Source organism: Grampus griseus (assembly GCF_964374135.1).
Source record: "Grampus griseus genome assembly, chromosome: 1".
Taxonomy (NCBI): domain Eukaryota; kingdom Metazoa; phylum Chordata; class Mammalia; order Artiodactyla; family Delphinidae; genus Grampus; species Grampus griseus.
In genome coordinates this window covers 102599701-102617565 of record NC_139017.1, presented here as the reverse complement: position 1 = coordinate 102617565, position 17865 = coordinate 102599701, and the positions used below count along the sequence as shown (strand labels likewise).

Here is a 17865-nt window from a genome sequence, read left to right as displayed (position 1 = left end):
CTGTAGTACATTGCTAAACTCTAGGATTGCCAGTTTCCATTAGACTACCATTCAGAATTTGAACTTTTCTTTCTGGGAACATAGGTTTTGTAAATATATATACACATTTTCCTATTTTTTATGAAATCTGCATTATGTATAGTAAAATACAGAGTGTGATACAGATTTATTCATATATTTTCCATATCATGGATATGTATTTCTCATATTTGGGAATATACAAATTCCCAAGTGGTGTGTGTGTGCACACGCACGCCTTTCTTTTTGGTTGGGGTAGGGGGACAGCACAATTTTATTTTTAGAATTAATTTACTTTGATTTTATTTTGTGCCAGATTTTTCTTGAAACCATATGGGCATCCTAGCAAAATTCTACCTATGGAGCCCTAAAGCTATTGTTGTCATACAGGGAAAGCAGGACGCTGTGATGATTTGCAGTATGTCCTCAAACAGTGTCTGTATTTGTCTTCTCCCTGTGTACTGCCTGACAGTGGACTGTTTAAGAGCTGGATCTAGAATATTAGGTCTGTATTTTAGGACAGCTCTTGCCCACATTTCTGGCTTACTTTGTTCACCTAGCAATAAAAAAATAAATTTATGTTAACTAGAAAGGCAATTTCCTGAGAATGTGTTTCAGGAAGATCTGGCTTAAGTTTTCTTGCTTTGTTGTTAGTGCCCTTATGTGAGTTAAAATGGCAAATTCTAAATCCCAAGATTACCTTCCTATTCCAAACTTAAACATCTCTTTGTTTGTACATATTTACTTTATTATTCAGTTCAAAGAATATTATGTCAGTAGTTCAGAAAACACAGGCGTACCTCGTTTTCCTTTATGGCACTTCACAGATAATTGTGTTTTTTAAAAATTGTAAGTTTGTGGCAATTCTGAATCGAGCAAGTCTGTCAGCACCATTTTTTTCCCAAAAGCATTGGCTCGCTTCATGTCTCTGTGTCACAGTTTAGTAGTTCTCACAATATTGCAGACTTTTTCATTATTATAATATTTGTTATGGTGTTCTGTGATCAGTGATCTTTGATGTTACTACTACAACTCACCGAAGGTTCAGATGATGGGTAACATTTTTTAGCAATAAAATATTTTTAAATTAAGGTATATACATAATGCTGTTGCACACTTATTAGACTACAGTATAGTGTAAATGTGACTTTTATATGCACTAGGAAACCAAAAGATTAGTGGGACTTGCTTTATTGTGGTGGTCTGGAACTGAACCCTCAATATCTCCAATGTATGCTTGTATCATGTAATATAATCTAAAGCCCAGCAACAGAACTTTCTGAATTATTTCTTGTTCTAGATAATCAATGTCAGCATTTATCCTAGTGGTATGGCTAAAAATCCGTTTGTAAAATGACTGCTTTAATTATATGTACTCATATATTTAATGATCAATGCAAGTACTCACAAAGACCAGGATTTATGGGCAGAATTACATTCAATTTAGGTCTCAAATTTTAGAAGAGTTTAGTTTGCTAGTTTAATGTCCAAACTGGTATGGTAAAGAGATAGTTTCTTTTATTGAGTCACTGTCTTTCTCTTATGCTCAAGCTCCTTCTTCAAAAACATCCCTGGTATCCCAGTTCTTCCAAGATTATGTCTCCAGTTGCTAGTTGCTCTGTCCAGCCTTTCCCTTGACCTGCAGCCCAATACCTGGAGCCCTTTATGTGCTGCCGGACAATCTGATGACAATCACTTGCTTGTGGTGCTACAGCTAAGCCAAAGAAATCATTTATAACTGAGTAGTTAAGAGTATGTGAACTATGTATGGAGCCTGTCTGCCTGGGTTTGAATTCCAGCTCTACCATCTTTAGCTGTATGAATTTGGAGAAGTCATTTAACCATTCTGTATTTCAGCATCCTCATCAACGATGGAGATTATAATAATACTCATAGGGTTATTCTGAGTATTAAATTACTAAAAGCATTTAAGTACTTTGAACAGTGCCTAGCACATTGTAAGTACCATATAAGTGTTTGCTATCATCATCCAGGTAATAGGCCTTTGATACGAGATTTTGTGTAGATGGTAGCAACAGTCCGTATGTCCTTTACTTACGTGCGACAAGGAGAGAAAGGTGATTTGAATCACTTGCATTTCCCCCCAATCCAAGGAGGAAAGGGATAGCAGTGGGCCTCCAGGAAAGTCACATTTACTACACTGTTCTGCCTCTACACAGGCCTTTCCCTCTCCAAAGCATAACTTCTCCACCCTTCCCACATCTTTGTCCTTTCTTATCTCCAATACTTCCTCTCAAAGGAGAAACAAAGAGAGCTCTTTTTATTTGGCGGAAGAGAGATTATAATAAAAGGACCCATTAGAGTTCATGGATCCCATTTGTTAATTATGTTACTACTTTTCTGAGTATTGCTTCCTGGAGTACTACAACACATTACTCCTGTTGTGGATCTCTGTAACATTACGTTCTTTCCTGAATTGCTGTCAATCACCAGATGAATACCATCTGCATATTGGGCATTTCTCTCTATTTTTATTTCCTCCTGTCATCTTTAGGCTACCTCTAAGTACCTACCTTATCCACTCCACTGCTAATCTCCCATTTCATTGTGTTAATTATTGTTCTAATGTTTTCTGAGTGAAATTGAATCTGCTATATTTTTAAACTAATTTATTTGTTGCACTTCAGTATTCCATAATTAAGGTTCTCTTGGGCTTCCCTGGTGGCGCAGTGGTTGAGAGTCCGCCTGCCGATGCAGGGGACACAGGTTTGTGCCCGGTCCGGGAGGATCCCACATGCTGCGGAGCAGCTGGGCCCGTGAGCCATGGCCGCTGAGCCTGCACGTCCGGAGCCTGTGCTCCGCAATGCGAGAGGCCCGCGTACCGCAAAAAAAAAAAAAAAAAAGATTCTCTTGTGCTGCTTTATTGAAAAAGCAGGGCAGTGATTCCTAATTTTAGCTTTGTAACACTTAAGATCCTATATCCCTTCCAGAATACCTTTTTTCAGTGCCTGATATTATAACATCAGACATTCATTCATGGGGTTAAAATGCTGTCAAATCTCCCTTTAAAATGTAGATTTCTCTGAATATTTAGTAAATCAGCACTGAGTCAGGAGATCAGTGTCCTAGTCTGTGCCACATGACTAATTAGCTATATATTCTTGAGTCCATCAGCTGAAAACTTTTTCAGAAGTACACTGTTTAGTAATTCAGAAGTCAGTCTTTCTGGGTTTAGATTCTGATTGTACCATTTAATAATTATTGAGAAGTTACTTAATCTCTCCAAGTCTCAAATTCTTTATCTGTAAAAGAAATAATGATAGTAATTGTAGCATAGGATGGCTGTGAGGATTGAATCCGATAATGTACATAAAGCACTTAGCATGGTTCTGTGGCACATCGGAAGCATTCAGTAAATATTAGTTTCTATAAGTATATATTAGATATCTGGGAGGGAGGCACATTGTTGCTTTTTCTACCTGATCTTAGAGTGGAGGTTGGCAAACTATGACCCAACCCAAAGCCGGTCAGTGGCTTCTTTTTGTATAAAACAACAACAACTACAACAAAAAAACAAGAATATGCAGCAGGGACCTGAAAAGCCTAATATACTTATATTGATGTTTACTATCTGGCCCTTTGCAGAAAAAGTTTGCTGTTTGCTATCTTACTAGGATTGCCAAGAAGGTTTTTTTTTTGTTTGTTTTTTTTTTTAACTAAAATTAGATGAAATTATTGACTGGAAAAACAGACATATGGAAAATAGGATCTAATGGAAATATAATGCCTCTTTTCAATTGAAAGATTTATTTTATTTATTTTTTTTAACATCTTTATTGGGGTATAATTGCTTTACAATGGTGTGTTAGTTTCTGCTTTATAACAAAGTGAATCAGTTATACATATACATATGTTCCCATATGTCTTCCCTCTTGCGTCTCCCTCCCTCCCACCCTCCCTATCCCACCCCTCCAGGCTGTCACAAACCACCAAGCCAATATAGCTGTGCCATGCGGCTGCTTCCCACTAGCTATCTACCTTACTACGTTTGTTAGTGTGTATATGTCCATGACTCTCTCTCGCCCTGTCACAGCTCACCCTTCCCCCTCCCGCCAAGAAGCTTTATGAAGTAATTGTAATAAAATTCCAGATTCCCATACAATAAAGTGGGTTATGAACATCTTAATACTAATTACTTTATTAATGATAAATGGTCAACCCTGTCCACTTAAAAGGTTTAAAATAATAAATTAGATGTGGGAACAATAGAGAGAAAAGAGGTGAGATTCTTTGGTACCATGGGCCTTTGAGGGAGGTTGCAATGGGGAACCAAAGCCAAAGGTACTGAGCGCCTAAAAGGAAACAAGTCACGTAGAGTAGAAACTCCTTAACTGAACGTGACTAAATGTACTCTTCAGCTGTTCTCTGTAGAGCATGCTGACATGTTAGGCAGAACTCTCAAGGCTAGGATGTCATTCTCTAGTATACCTATAACATTTCCATTCCTTTTATTGAGTTTGTGTCTCCTGAGTCACTTGGGGTTATTCCCAAACCTGTTTGATGCCATTTGAATTTCTTGTTTTGATAACATGACTTAATGACATATCATATAAACCAATGATACATGATGTATGAAAAGAATTTGTTGTTACAATGAAAACTAAAGTGAATGTTTTAGAAAGATTAATAAGGGAGGGGCACTTTTTTTGAGCATTTTATTTAACTTTTTATTTTATATTGGAGTATAGCCGATAAACAATGTTGTGATAGTTTCAGGTGCACAACAAAGCAACTCAGCCATACATATACATGTATCCATTCACCCCCAGACTCATCTCGGGAGAGGCACTTTTAAAATTGCTGTTGAATTCAGGGACTTCCCTGGCAGTCCAGTGGTTAAGACTCCACACGTCCAATGCAGGGGGCACAGGCTCGATCCCTGGTCGGGCAGCCGGGATGCCGCATGCCATGTGGCATGACCAAAAAATAAAAGATAAATTAAAAAATAAAGTAAAACTGCTATTGAGTTCAGTTTAGATGAAACAATATAAAAGTTTGAGGGGAAATTATAAAAGTCTTAAATTATTCTATACTTCAGATTGCTTCATAAAATTTTTAAATTTCTTCACTTCAGAGAAGTTTGAACTAAAAATCATAGACAGGGTATATGGGTATATATAGTTTTTGCAAGAAATAGGAGACTCCAATCAGCAAACCCACAATAAAAAAATAAAGATTGGCCTTGTATGGTCAAAGATTTGTGAATGAATACATATTTATTTTTTAAGTTAGAATAAGATGATTATGATATAGACAAATCACTTAAAAAATTCTCTCCTAATTTTTAGATTAACCAAACAACTATCAGTCCTCATTGTACTGGATAACAGGGCATCCATTACACTTCACAAATCATTTTTTAACTTAGGAAAGGCTAATCCTATGAAAGCTGTAGTCAATGTATGTCAAAATGGATGTCTCAAGAGAAAGCTAACTTACCATTTTTAAAGTTTATGTTCTCTAAAATATTTGCAAAGTGTAATGGGTAATGGTGACAGCACCAGAAAGTTTGCATTCACTGCTCTGGGTTTAACCTTTATTCAGTTATGTTGAACTAAAAGGAAAAAAATATATTCTTGGAGAAAGAGTACTTAAAAAAATAGTCCTAGTGAGAAATTCTTTATTTAGAGCTTCTCTGAGTAATCCAGGCCATTATTCTGCCTGGAGTAGTGAATCCAGTTCAGCTAAAATCAGGAAGTATTGAATAGCAATGTACTCTAAAGCAAGAGGAAGGGGGAAATTAGGGCATCTCTACAGAGTCAGAAGCAGCCTTGTCAGTTGAGATTAAATTTAGTCAAAAAGAGAAAAAAATTTTGATGTGTTGGAAAATGAAAAATCTGGTGAAGATTTTTAATACACCATGCTATCTACAGCATAATTTTTTAAACTTAGGCTTGTATCTGAATTAAATAGGAATGTTTCCTAAGTTTCTGTCTTAAGGGCAGGGTAATTGTTTAAGCCTCAGATGGTTTTTGTCTTATTTAGATGGGAACGGCTAGCATGCTGCTTAGTTTAAACATGCTGTTTAGCATGTTTAGTTCAAGTCTTCCATATCCTTAACTGACTTTTTGTCTACTTGTTCTGTTAATTACTGAGAAGAATGTTGATGTCTCTAATATAATTGTAAATTTATCAACTTCCCCCTTCAGTTCTATCAGTTTTGCTTCATATATTTTGAAGGTTTGTTATTTGGTACACACACATTTAGGATTGTTATTTCCTCTTGATGAATTGACCCCTTTTTCATTATGAAATATTAGTCTTTACCCCAAGTAATATTCCTGTTGTGAAGTCTTTTGTCTGATGTTAATAGGGCCACGCCAAATTGCTTTCTTTTTTAAAAATTGAGGTATAATTGATATATAGCATTGTATTAGTTTCAGGTGTTTAACATAATGAACTGATCATCACAATAAGTCTAGTTAGCATCCCACTCCAGCTTTCTTATGATTAGCATTTAGATGGTATATGTTTTTTCATCCTTTTACCTTTAGCCTCTCTGTGTCTTTGTATTTTAAATGGGTTTAAAATTAATTTTTTGTAGACAGCTATAGTTATGTCTTGCTCCTTTATTATCTGGTCTCATAATCTCGCCTTTTAATTGGAGCATCTAGATTATTTATGGTAATATAGGTATTAATGTGTTGGAATTTAAGGCTACTATTTGTTTTCATTTTTTCTTTGTTTTCTTTTTCCTCTTTTCTTCTTTTCTTTGTATTAATTGAGAAAAAAAATTTTTTTTTTTTTTTGCGGTACGCGGGCCTCTCGCTGTTGTGGCCTCTCCCGTTGCGGAGCACAGGCTCCGGACGCGCAGGCTCAGCGGCCATGGCTTACAGGCCCAGCCGCTCCGTGGCATGTGGGATCCTCCCGGACCGGGGCATGAACCCGTGTCCCCTGCATCGGCAGGCAGACTCTCAACCACTGTGCCACCAGGGAAGCCCAAGAAAAAAATTTTTTTAATGCAGTTTATTTCCACTATTGGCATATTGGCTATATTGTGTGTGTGTGTTGTTTTTGTTTTTTTAGTAGTTACTTTAGGATTTGCAATATGCATTGTTACTACCATTTACCTTCAATTAATATTATACACCTTTATGTATGATGTTAGGACATTTTCCCCCTTCTGTCTCTTGTGTTATTGCTGCCATACATTTCACTTCTATATATACTCAAAACCCCACTATAAATTGTAATTAATTTTTTAAACAATTATCTTTTAAGTAATTTTAAAAATGAGGGAAAAAGTTATACTTTAGTTATATTACCAGTTCTGACACTTTCAATCTTTTGTGTAGGTCCAGGTTTCTATCTGTTATAATTTTCCTTCAGCCTAAAGAACTTTCTTTAAATTTCTTGTAATAGAGTTCAGCTGGCAATGACTTTTCTCAGCTTTTGTTTGTCCAGAAAAGTCTTCATTTAGCCTCCATTTTTGAAAGATAGGTTTGCTGAATACAAAATTATAAATTTGTGATTTGTATTTCTTTCAGTGCTTTAATCATGTAATTTCATTGTTTTCTTGGCTGTGCTGTCTCTAACAAGAAGCCTGTGATCATGTGTAGCTTTCCATGTCAGTATTTGATGTACCTTTTTCTTTGGCTGCTTTACAGTTTTTTTCTCTATAATTAGTTTTTAGCAATTTGGTTATATCTTGTGCTTTTGTTTATTCTGCTTATGATTTATTGAGCTTCCTGGACCTGTGAGTTTGTAGTTTTTATGAAATTTGGAAATTCTACAACTGTTATTTTTTTCAAGTTTTCTTACCATCCTCTTCTTTTTCTCCTTTCCACATGGGACTCCAATTATGTTATGTTAGTCCCAAGCTCGCTTAAGCTCCTTTTTTTTAACCAGTTTATTTTTTCTCCCTATGTCTTATTTGGATAATTTGTATTGCTATATACACAGGTACACCAATCTTTTCTTCTTCAGTATCTAATCTTTTTAGTCCATTCATGAACTTTTTTTCATTTCAGATATTGCATATTTCATCTCTAAAAGTTTTGTCAGGTTTTTAAAAAGATCTCTTCATTATGTTACTTATTTAAAAATCCTTGAGTGTATCTATAATAAGATCTTATTTTATTTATTTACTTTTTATTTATTTATTTTGGGCTGTGTTGGGTCTTCGTTGCTGCACGTGGGCTTTCTTTAGTTGCAGGAGCGGGGGCTAGTCTTCTTTGTGGAGCACAGGCTTCTCATTGCAGTGGCTTCTCTTGCGGCAGAGCACCGGCTCTAGGCACGCAGGCTTCTGTAGTTGTGGCACGTGAGCTCAGTAGTTGTGGCTTGCGGGCTGTAGAGCGCAGGCTCAGTAGTTGTGGTACACAGGCTTATTTGCTCCATGGCATGTGGTATCTTCCGGACCAGGGCTCAAACCTGTGTCCCCTGCATTGGCAGGCAGATTCTTAACCACAGTGCCACCAGTGAAGTCCCTATAATAGCATTTTTTTTTTTTTTTTGCGGTACGCAGGCCTCTCACTGTTGTGGCCTCTCCTGTTACGGAGCGCAGGCTCCAGACGCACAGGCTCCAGACGCGCAGGCTCAGCGGCCATGGCTCATGGGCCCAGCCGCTCCGCGGCATGTGGGATCTTCCCGGACCGGGGCATGAACCCATGTCCCCTGCATCGGCAGGCGGACTCCCAACCACTGCGCCACCAGGGAAGCCCCCTATAATAGCATTTTTTTTTCCTGTTTTATTTATTTATTTATTTATTTATTGTTGGAGTGTAATTGCTTTACAATGGTGTGTTAGTTTCTGCTTTATAACAAAGTGAATCAGTTATACATATACATATGTTCCCATATCTCTTCCCGCTTGCGTCTCCCTCCCTCCCACCCTCCCTATCCCACCCCTCCAGGCGGTCACAAAGCACCAAGCTGATCTCCCTGTATAATAGCATTTTTAACTGCTTTTTCTGCTAACTCTATCATTTCTTTCATTTCTGGGTCTATTTCTATTGACTGATTTTTCTCCTGATTATAGTTCATATTTTGCTACTTCTTCACATACCTGATCATTTTTTATTAGATTCGGAACATTATGAATAGTATGCTGTTGAGTGTTTGAATTTTGTCGTCTCTCTTTTAAAAGTGTTGAAGTTTGTTTTAGCAGGCAATTAAGTTATTGTGGATCATCTTCATCTTTTTGAGATTTGTTTTTAAACTTACGGTGGCTCTAGAGTAGCCTTTACTCTGAAGGGTGGATAGCTCTTCTACTGAAGTGTGACCCTTCTGGAACCTAGGAGCAGTATTCAGTCCTTGCCAGAAGGAACTTGATCTTCCTGCCCTGTATGAACAGGCTTATAGCTCCCTGACCTTTATTCTTTGCTGGGCTTCATGAAGTTTTACCCTATGTGTGCTCAGATTGTGTTCAGATGAAGGCTCAACGGGATCCCTCCTCTAATTTTTGGAGCTCTTTTTCTTAAGTTCCTCTTCTATTGTACTGTGCCCCGTAAATTCCAGCTGACTCATTTTCCCGAGCTCCCATATTTGTCTTCTCAACTCAGCAAGACAACTAGGCTCTGCTTCTGTTTACCTTCCCTGTGCCATGATCTAATTGTTTCTGGGAAGAAAAGTAATATGATTGTAGGGCTTGCCTCATTTGTTTTCTTTCTCTTAAGGATCAGAGTTCTGTACTGCCTTTTTTTTCAATGTCATATTTTATTCACTTTCCTACTTGTTAATGGAGGTGAGGCAAGTCCCATACTTGTTATCTTTCATGGGTGGAAGCAGAAACCCTAATTTTTTCTTAATATACTTTATTTTTAGAACACTTAAATTTACAGAAAAACTGAGTACAGAGAATTCCCATATGCCCCCACACCCAGCTCCCTTATTATCAACATCTTATGTGTGCATCTTAGTATAGTACGTTTGTTACAATGAAAGAACCAATATTGAGACAATATTATTCACTAACGTCCATAGTTTATTCAGAATTCATTAGTTTTTGACTAATGTCTTTTTTCTATTCTAGAATCCCATCCAGGATACCACATTACATGTAGTGGTCATGTTTCCTTAGGCTTCTCTTGGCTGTGATAGTTTCTCAGACTTTCCTTGTCTTTGATGACCTTGACAGTTTGAGGAGTCCTGGGCAAGTATTTTGTAGAATGTCCCTCAGTTGTAGTTTACTTAATGTTTTTCACATGATTAAATGAGTTATGAATTTTGGGGAGGAAGTTCACAAAGATAAACTGCCATTCTTATTACATCATTTCAAGGGTACCTGTAATCAGCATGACTTACCACCGTTTATGTTAACCTTGATCACTTGGCTACACTAGTTTTTGTCTGGTTTCTTCACTGTAAAGTTACTCCCCTCTCCCCCCATCTCCCATTTCTATACTGTACTCTCTAGAAGTAAGTCACTGTGTATAGCCTACACTTAAAGGATGGGGAGTTATGGTCCACCTTCTTGAAGGGATAGTATCTACCTAAATTAGTTGACATTCTTCTATACAAGAAATTTGTCTTTTCTCCCCTCTTTATTTATTCAAACATTTCTGTGTGTCAGCATGTACTCATGGATATATATTTTGTACTTCAGCTCATTTTGGTACTTTGGTTTGTAATTTGGTTTATCTTGCATTTTGGCCTATTTATTTTTTACTGAAATTGTTCCAGTTTTAGTTATGGGAGCTCCTTCAATTGGTTCTTGACATACAACCCCCCCCATCAGTGTGTGTGTGTGTGTGTGTGTGTATGTGCGTGTGTGTAGCATTTCCTTACTTACTGACACTAAAAGATACTCTAGACTCATCTGTCCTAGAATCAAATATTTCTCTAATGAACCCTGATTCCTTTTATTCTAATGGTATTAGAAACTACTGTTTGGACACTGGGTGTGCTTGTTACTAGTTCTTTTAGATCCTCTCAGCTGACAGAGCAAGGAAATATATGTGTATATATTAATCTTCAGATATGCACATATCTGTAAATATTTCTGTATGAATCCATCTTTATTTGTATTAAGCTAAAAATGAATTCATCATGAGATCTCCAACACTGACCACACGAACACATTGATCATCCTACTCTTACCTCCTTGCTTGTCTGTAATCTTCCAGTATAGCAGTGAGAAACTGGCTTTCATCATCCAACATCTAATACTTAATCATTCAATTCCAGTATTCATGTATAGTGGTTTCAGAATTGTTAATCCATACCTGCATGGGAAACAACTTTACCAACTAGAGCAGGGGTCCCCAACCCCTGGGCCACAGACTGTTATTGGTCCATGGCCCATTAGGAACTGGGCCACACAGCAGGAGGTGAGCGGCGGGCAAGTGAGCGAGTGAAGCTTCATCTGTATTTACAGCCTCTCCCCATCACTCACATTACTGCCTGAGTTCCGCCTCCTGTCAGATCAGCAGCAGCATTAGATTCTCATAGGAGCACGAACCCTACTGTGAACTGCACATGCGAGGGATCTAGGTTGCACACACCTTATGAGAATCTAATGCCTGATGATCTGAGGTGCAGCTGAGGCAGTGATGCCAGCACTGGGGAGCAGCTGCAAATACAGATCATCATTAGCAAAGAGGTTAGACTGCACAGAGACCATAATAAATCAATTGCTTGCAGACTCATATCAAAACCCTATCAGTGAGTGGTAAGTGACAATTAAGCTGCATCTTACAGAGTAGACTGGACATAAGCAACACACTTTGGGTGTCACTGTCTCCCATCACCCCCAGATGGGACCATCCAGTTGCAGGAAAACAAGCTCAGGGCTCCCAGTGATTCTGCGTTATGGTGAGTTGTATAATTATTTCATTATATATTACAATGTAATAATAGAAATAAAGTGCACAATAAATGTAATGCGCTTGAATCATCCCAAAACCATCCCCTCCCCACCCCCAGTCCGTGGAAAAATTGCCTTCCACGAAACTAGTCCCTGGTGCCAGAAAGGTTGTGGACTCCTGAACTAGAGTACACTGCTTGTACTACACAGTTCCTTTGCCTTTATTCGTACAGTCTATACTCATTTCCAAAGTTATTTAGGCCAGTACCTCCATCTCCCACTCGCTTCAATGAGGTTATTTCATACATTTGTAATACAGTTAGGTAATTTTGTCACAGTCTGCATCCTGGGATCTCCTGACCTCCTCCTAAGTGTTCTTGTTTTAATTAGCATACATTAAGTTTCACTTGTACTATAAAGTTCTGTGGGGTATTTTTAAAAACATCTTTATTGGAGTATAATTGCTTTACAATGTTGTGTTAGTTTCTGCTATATAACAAAGTGAATCACCTATATGTATACATATATCCCCATATCTCCTCCCTCTTTCATTTCCCTCCCACCCTCCCTATCCAGCCCTCTAGGCGATCACAAAGCACCGAGCTGATCTCCCTGTACTATGCAGCTGCTTCCTACTAGCTATCTATTTTACGTTTGGTAGTGTATATATGTCAGTGCTACTCTCTCACTTCGTCCCAGCTTGCCCTTCCCCTTCCCTGTGTCCTCAGGTCCATTCTCTGCCTCTGCATCTTTATTCCTGTCCTGCCCCTAGGTTCATCAGAACCATTGTTTTTTAGATTCCATATATATGTGTTAGCATACAGTATTTGTTTTTCCTTTCTGACTTATTCACTCTGTATGACAGACTCTAGGTCCACCCACCTCACTACAAATAACTCAATTTTGTTTCCTTTTATGGCTGAGTAATATTCCATTATATATGCGTGCCTCATATTCTTTCTCCATTCATCTGTCAGTGGACACTGAGGCTGCTTCCATATCCTGGTTATTGTAAATAGAGCTGCAGTGAACATTGTGGTACATGACTCTTTTTGATTATGGTTTTCTCAGGGTATATGTCCAGTAGTGGGATTTCTGGGTCACATGGTAGTTCTATTTTTACTTTTTTAAGGAACCTCCATACTGTTCTCCCTAGTGGCTGTATCAATTTGCATTCTCACTAACAGTGTAAGAGGGTTCCCTTTTCTCCACACCCTCTCCAGCATTTACTGTTTATAGATTTTTTTTTTTTTTTTTTTGTGGTACGTGGGCCTCTCACTGTTGTGGCCTCTCCCGTTGCAGAGCACAGGCTTCAGACGCGCAGGCTCAGCGGCCATGGCTCATGGGCCCAGCCGCTCCGCGGCATGTGGGATCTTCCCGGACCGGGGCACGAACCCGTGTGCCCTGCATCGGCAGGTGGACTCTCAACCACTGCGCCACCAGGAAGCCCTGTTTGTAGATTTTTTGATGATGGCCATTCTGACTGGTGTGAGGTGATACCTCATTGTCATTTTGATTTGCATTTCTCTAATGATTACTGACGTGGAGCATCCTTTCATGTGTTTGTTGGCCATCTGTATGTCTTCTTTGGAGAAATGTCTATTTAGGTCTTCTGCCCATTTTTGGATTGGGTTGTTTGTTTTTTTGATATTGAGCTGCATGAGCGGCTTGTATATTTTGGAGATTAATTTTTTGTCAGTTGCTTCATTTGCAAATATTTTCTCCCATTCTGAGGGTTGTCTTTTCGTCTTGTTTATGGTTTCCTTTGCTGTGCAAAAGCTTTTAAGTTTCATTAGGTCCCATTTGTTTATTTTTGTTTTTATTTCCATTCCTCTAGGAGGTGGGTCAGAAAGGATCTTGCTGTGATTTAGGTCATGAGTGTTCTGCCTATGTTTTCCTCTAAGAGTTTTATAGTGTCTGGCCTTACATGTAGGCCTTTAATCCATTTTGAGCTTATTTTTGTGTATGGTGTTAGGAAGTGTTATAACTTCATTCTTTTACATGTAGCTGTCCAGTTTCCCAGCACTACTTGTTGAAGAGGCCGTCTTTTCTCCATTGTATATTCTTGCCTTCATTATCAAAGATAAGGTGACCATATGTATGTGGGTTTATCTCTGGGCTTTCTCTCCTGTTCCATTGATCTATTTCTGTTTTTGTGCCAGTACCATACTGTCTTGATTACTTTAGCTTTGTAGTATAGTCTGATGTCAGGGAACCTCATTCCTCCAGCTCTGTTTTTTTTCCTCAAGATTGCTTTGGCTTTTCGGGGTCTTTTGTGTTTCCATACAAATTGTGAACTTTTTTATTCTAGTTCTGTGAAAAATGCCATTGGTAGTTTGACAGGGATTGCACTGAACATGTAGATTGCTTTGGGTAGTATAGTCATTTTCACAATGTTGATTTTTCCAATCCAAGAACATGGTATATCTCTCCATCTGTTTGTATCATCTTTAATTTCTTTCATCATTGTCTTATAGTTTTCTGCATACAGGTCTTCTGTCTCCTTGGGTAGATTTATTCCTAGGTATTTTATTCTTTTTGTTGCAGTGGTAAATGGGAGTGTTCCTTAATTTCTCTTTCAGATTTTACGTTGTTAGTGCAACAACAAAAATGCAAGAAATGCTGTTCATTAATTTTCTATCCTGCTACTTTACCAAATTCATTGATTAGCTCTAGTAGTTTCTGGTAGCATTTTTAGGATTCTCTATGTGTAGTATCATGTCATCCGCAAATAGTAACAGCTTTTTACTGCTTCTTCTCCGATTTGGATTCCTTTTATTTTTTATTTATTTATTTTTCCTTTATTCCCTTTTTCTTTTCTGATTGCTGTGGCTAAAACTTCCAAGCTGTGTTGAATAATAGTGGTGAGAGTGGGCAACCTTGTCTTGTTCCTGATCTTAGAGGAAATGGTTTCAGTTTTTCACCATTGAGAACGATGTTGGCTGTGGGTTTGTCATATATGGCCTTAATTATGTTGGGGTAAGTTCCCTCTATGCCTACTTTCTGGAGGGTTTTTATCATAAATGGGTGTTGAATTTTGTCGAAAGCTTTTTGTGCATCTATTGAGATTATCATATGGTTTTTATCCTTCATTTTGTTAATTTGGTGTATCACATTGATTGATTTGCATATACTGAAGAATCCTTGCATTCCTGGAATAAACCCTGCCTGATCATGGTGTATGATCCTTTTAATGTGCTGTTGGTTTCTGTTTGCTAGTATTTTGTTGAGGATTTTTGCATCTATGTTCATCAGTGATATTGGCCTGTAGTTTTCTTTCTTTGTGACATGTCTAGTTTTGGTATCAGGATGATGGTGACCTCATAGAATGAGTTTGGGAGTGTTCCTCCCTCTGCTATATTTTGTAAGAGTTTGAGAAGGATAGGTGTTAGCTCTTCTCTAAATGTTTGATAGAATTCGCCTGTGAAGCCATCTGGTCCTGGGCTTTTGTTTGTTGGAAGATTTTTAATCACCGTTTCAATTTCAGTGCTTGTGATTGGTCTGTTTATATTCTATTTCTTCCTGGGTCAGTCTTGGAAGGTTGTGCTTTTCTAAGAATTTGTCCATTTCTTCCAGGTTGTCCATTTAATTGGCATATAGTTGCTTGTAGTAATCTCTCATGATCCTTTGTATTTCTGCAGTGTCAGTTGTTACTTTTCCTTTTTCATTTCTAATTCTATTGACTTGATTCTTCTCCCTGTATTTCTTGATGAGTCTGGCTGATGGTTTACCAATTTTGTTTATCTTTGTAAAGAACCTTTTAGTTTTATTGATATTTGCTATTGTTTCCTTCATTTCTTTTCCATTTATTTTTCTTCTGGTCTTTATGATTTCTTTCCTTCTGCTAACTTTGGGGTTTTTTTGTTCTTCTTTCTCTAAATGCTTTAGGTGTAAAGTTAGGTTGTTTATTTGAGATTTTTCTTCTTTCTTGAGATAGGATTGTATTGCTATAAACTTCCCTCTTTAGAACTGCTTTTGCTGCATCCCATAGGTTTTGGGTCGTCATGTTTTCATTGTCATTTGTCTCTAGGTATTTTTTGATTTCCTCTTTGATTTCTTCATTGATCTCTTGGTTATTTAGTAGCATATTGTTTAGCCTCCATGTGTTTGTATTTTTTCCTGTAATTGATATCTAGTATCACAGCATTGTGATCGGAAAAGATACTTGATACGATTTCAGTTTTCTTAAATTTACCAAGGCTTGATTTGTGACCTAAGATATGATCTATCCTGGAGAATGTACCATGAGCACTTGAGAAGAAAGTGTATTCTGTTGTTTTTGGATGGAATGTCCTATAAATATCAAGTCCATCTTGTTTAATGTATCATTTAAAGCTTGTGTTTCCTTATTTATTTTCATTTTGGATGATCTGTCCATTGGTGAAAGTGGGGTGTTAAAGTCCCCTGCTATGATTGTGTTACTGTCGATTTCCCCCTTTATGGCTGTTATCATTTGCCTTATGTATTGAGGTGCTCCTATGTTGGGTGCATAAATATTTACAATTGTTATATCTTCTTGGATTGATCCCTTGATCATTATGTAGTGTCCTTCTTTGTCTCTTGTAATAGTCTTTATTTTAATATCTATTTTGTCTGATATGAGAATTGTTACTCCAGCTTTCTTTTGATTTCCATTTGCATGGAATATATTTTTCCATCCCTCCACTTTCAGTCTGTATGTGTCCCTAGGTCTGAAGTGGGTCTCTTGTAGACAGCATATATACAGCTCTTGTTTTTGTATCTATTCAGCTAGTCTGTGTCTTTTGGTTGTGGCATTCAATCCATTTACATTCAAAGTTATTATCAATATGTATGTTCCTATGACCATTTTCTTAATTGTTTTGGGTTTGTTTTTGTAGGTCTTTTCCTTCTGTTGTGTTTCCTGCCTAGAGAAGTTCCTTTAGCATTTGTTGTAAAGGTGGTTTGGTCGTGCTGAATTCTCTTAGATTTTGCTTGTCTGTAAAGCTTTTAATTTCTTCATCAAATCTGAATGAGATTCCTGCTGGATAGAGTAATCTTGGTTGGAGGTTTTTCCCTTTCATCACTTTAAATATATCCTGCCACTCCCTTCTGGCTTGTAGTGTTTTTGCTTAAAGCTCAGCTGTTAACCTTATAGGAATTCCCTTGTATGTTATTTGTTGCTTTTCCCTTGCTGCTTTTAATATTTTTTTCTTTGTATTTAATTTTTGATAGTTTGATTATTATGTGTCTTGGCATGTTTCTCCTTGGGTTTATCCTGTATAAGACTGTCTGCGTTTCCTGGACATGATTGACTCTATCCTTTCCCATGTTAGGGAAGTTTTCAACTATAATCTCTTCAAATATCTTCTCAGTCCCTTTCTTTTTCTCTTCTTAATCTGGGACACCTATAATTCAAATGTTGGTGCATGTAATGTTGTTCCAGAGGTCTCTGAGACTGTCCTCAATTCTTTTCATTCTTTTTTCTTTATTCTGCTCTGCGGTAGTTATTTCCACTATTTTATCTTTCAGGTCACTTATCCATTCTTCTGCTGCAGTTATTCTGTTACTGGTTCCTTCCAGAGAATTTTAAATTTCATTTATTGTGTTGTTCATCATTGTTTGTTTGCTCTTTAGTTCTTCTAGGTCCTTTTTTAGCATTTCTTGTATTTTCTCCATTCTATTTCCAAGGTTTTGGATCATTTTACTGTCATTAGTCTGAATTCTTTTTCAGGTAGACTGCCTATTCCCTCTTCATTTGTTTGGTCTGGTGGGTTTTTACCTTGCTCCTTCACCTGCTGCATATTTCTCTGTTTTCTCATTTTGCTTAACTTATTGTGTTTGGGGTCTCCTTTTCGCAGGCTGCACATTCATGGTTCCCATTGTTTTTAGTGTCTGCCCCCAGTGGGTGAGGTTGGTTCATTGCCCATGTCCGGTGGTGTGTTTTGGGATGTTTGTGAATTTAGTATGATTTTAGGCAGCCTCTCTGCTAATGGGTGGGGTGTGTTCCTGCCTTGCTAGTTGTTTGGCATAGGGTGTCCAGCACTGTAGCTTGCTGGCCATTGGGTGGAGCTGGGTCTTAGGGTTGAGACAGAGATTGCTGGGAGAGCTCTTGCAGATTGATA

At 37.7% G+C, this 17865-nt stretch overlaps 1 protein-coding gene across 1 annotated transcript in view; it reads left to right on the top strand.

Annotated features, from left to right (window-relative positions):
- Positions 1-17865, top strand: part of BTBD8 (BTB domain containing 8) — a gene marked incomplete at its 5' end in the record, with an annotated part of 91003 nt that overhangs the window by 22190 nt on the left and 50948 nt on the right. The gene's annotated exons all lie outside the window — the stretch shown is intronic.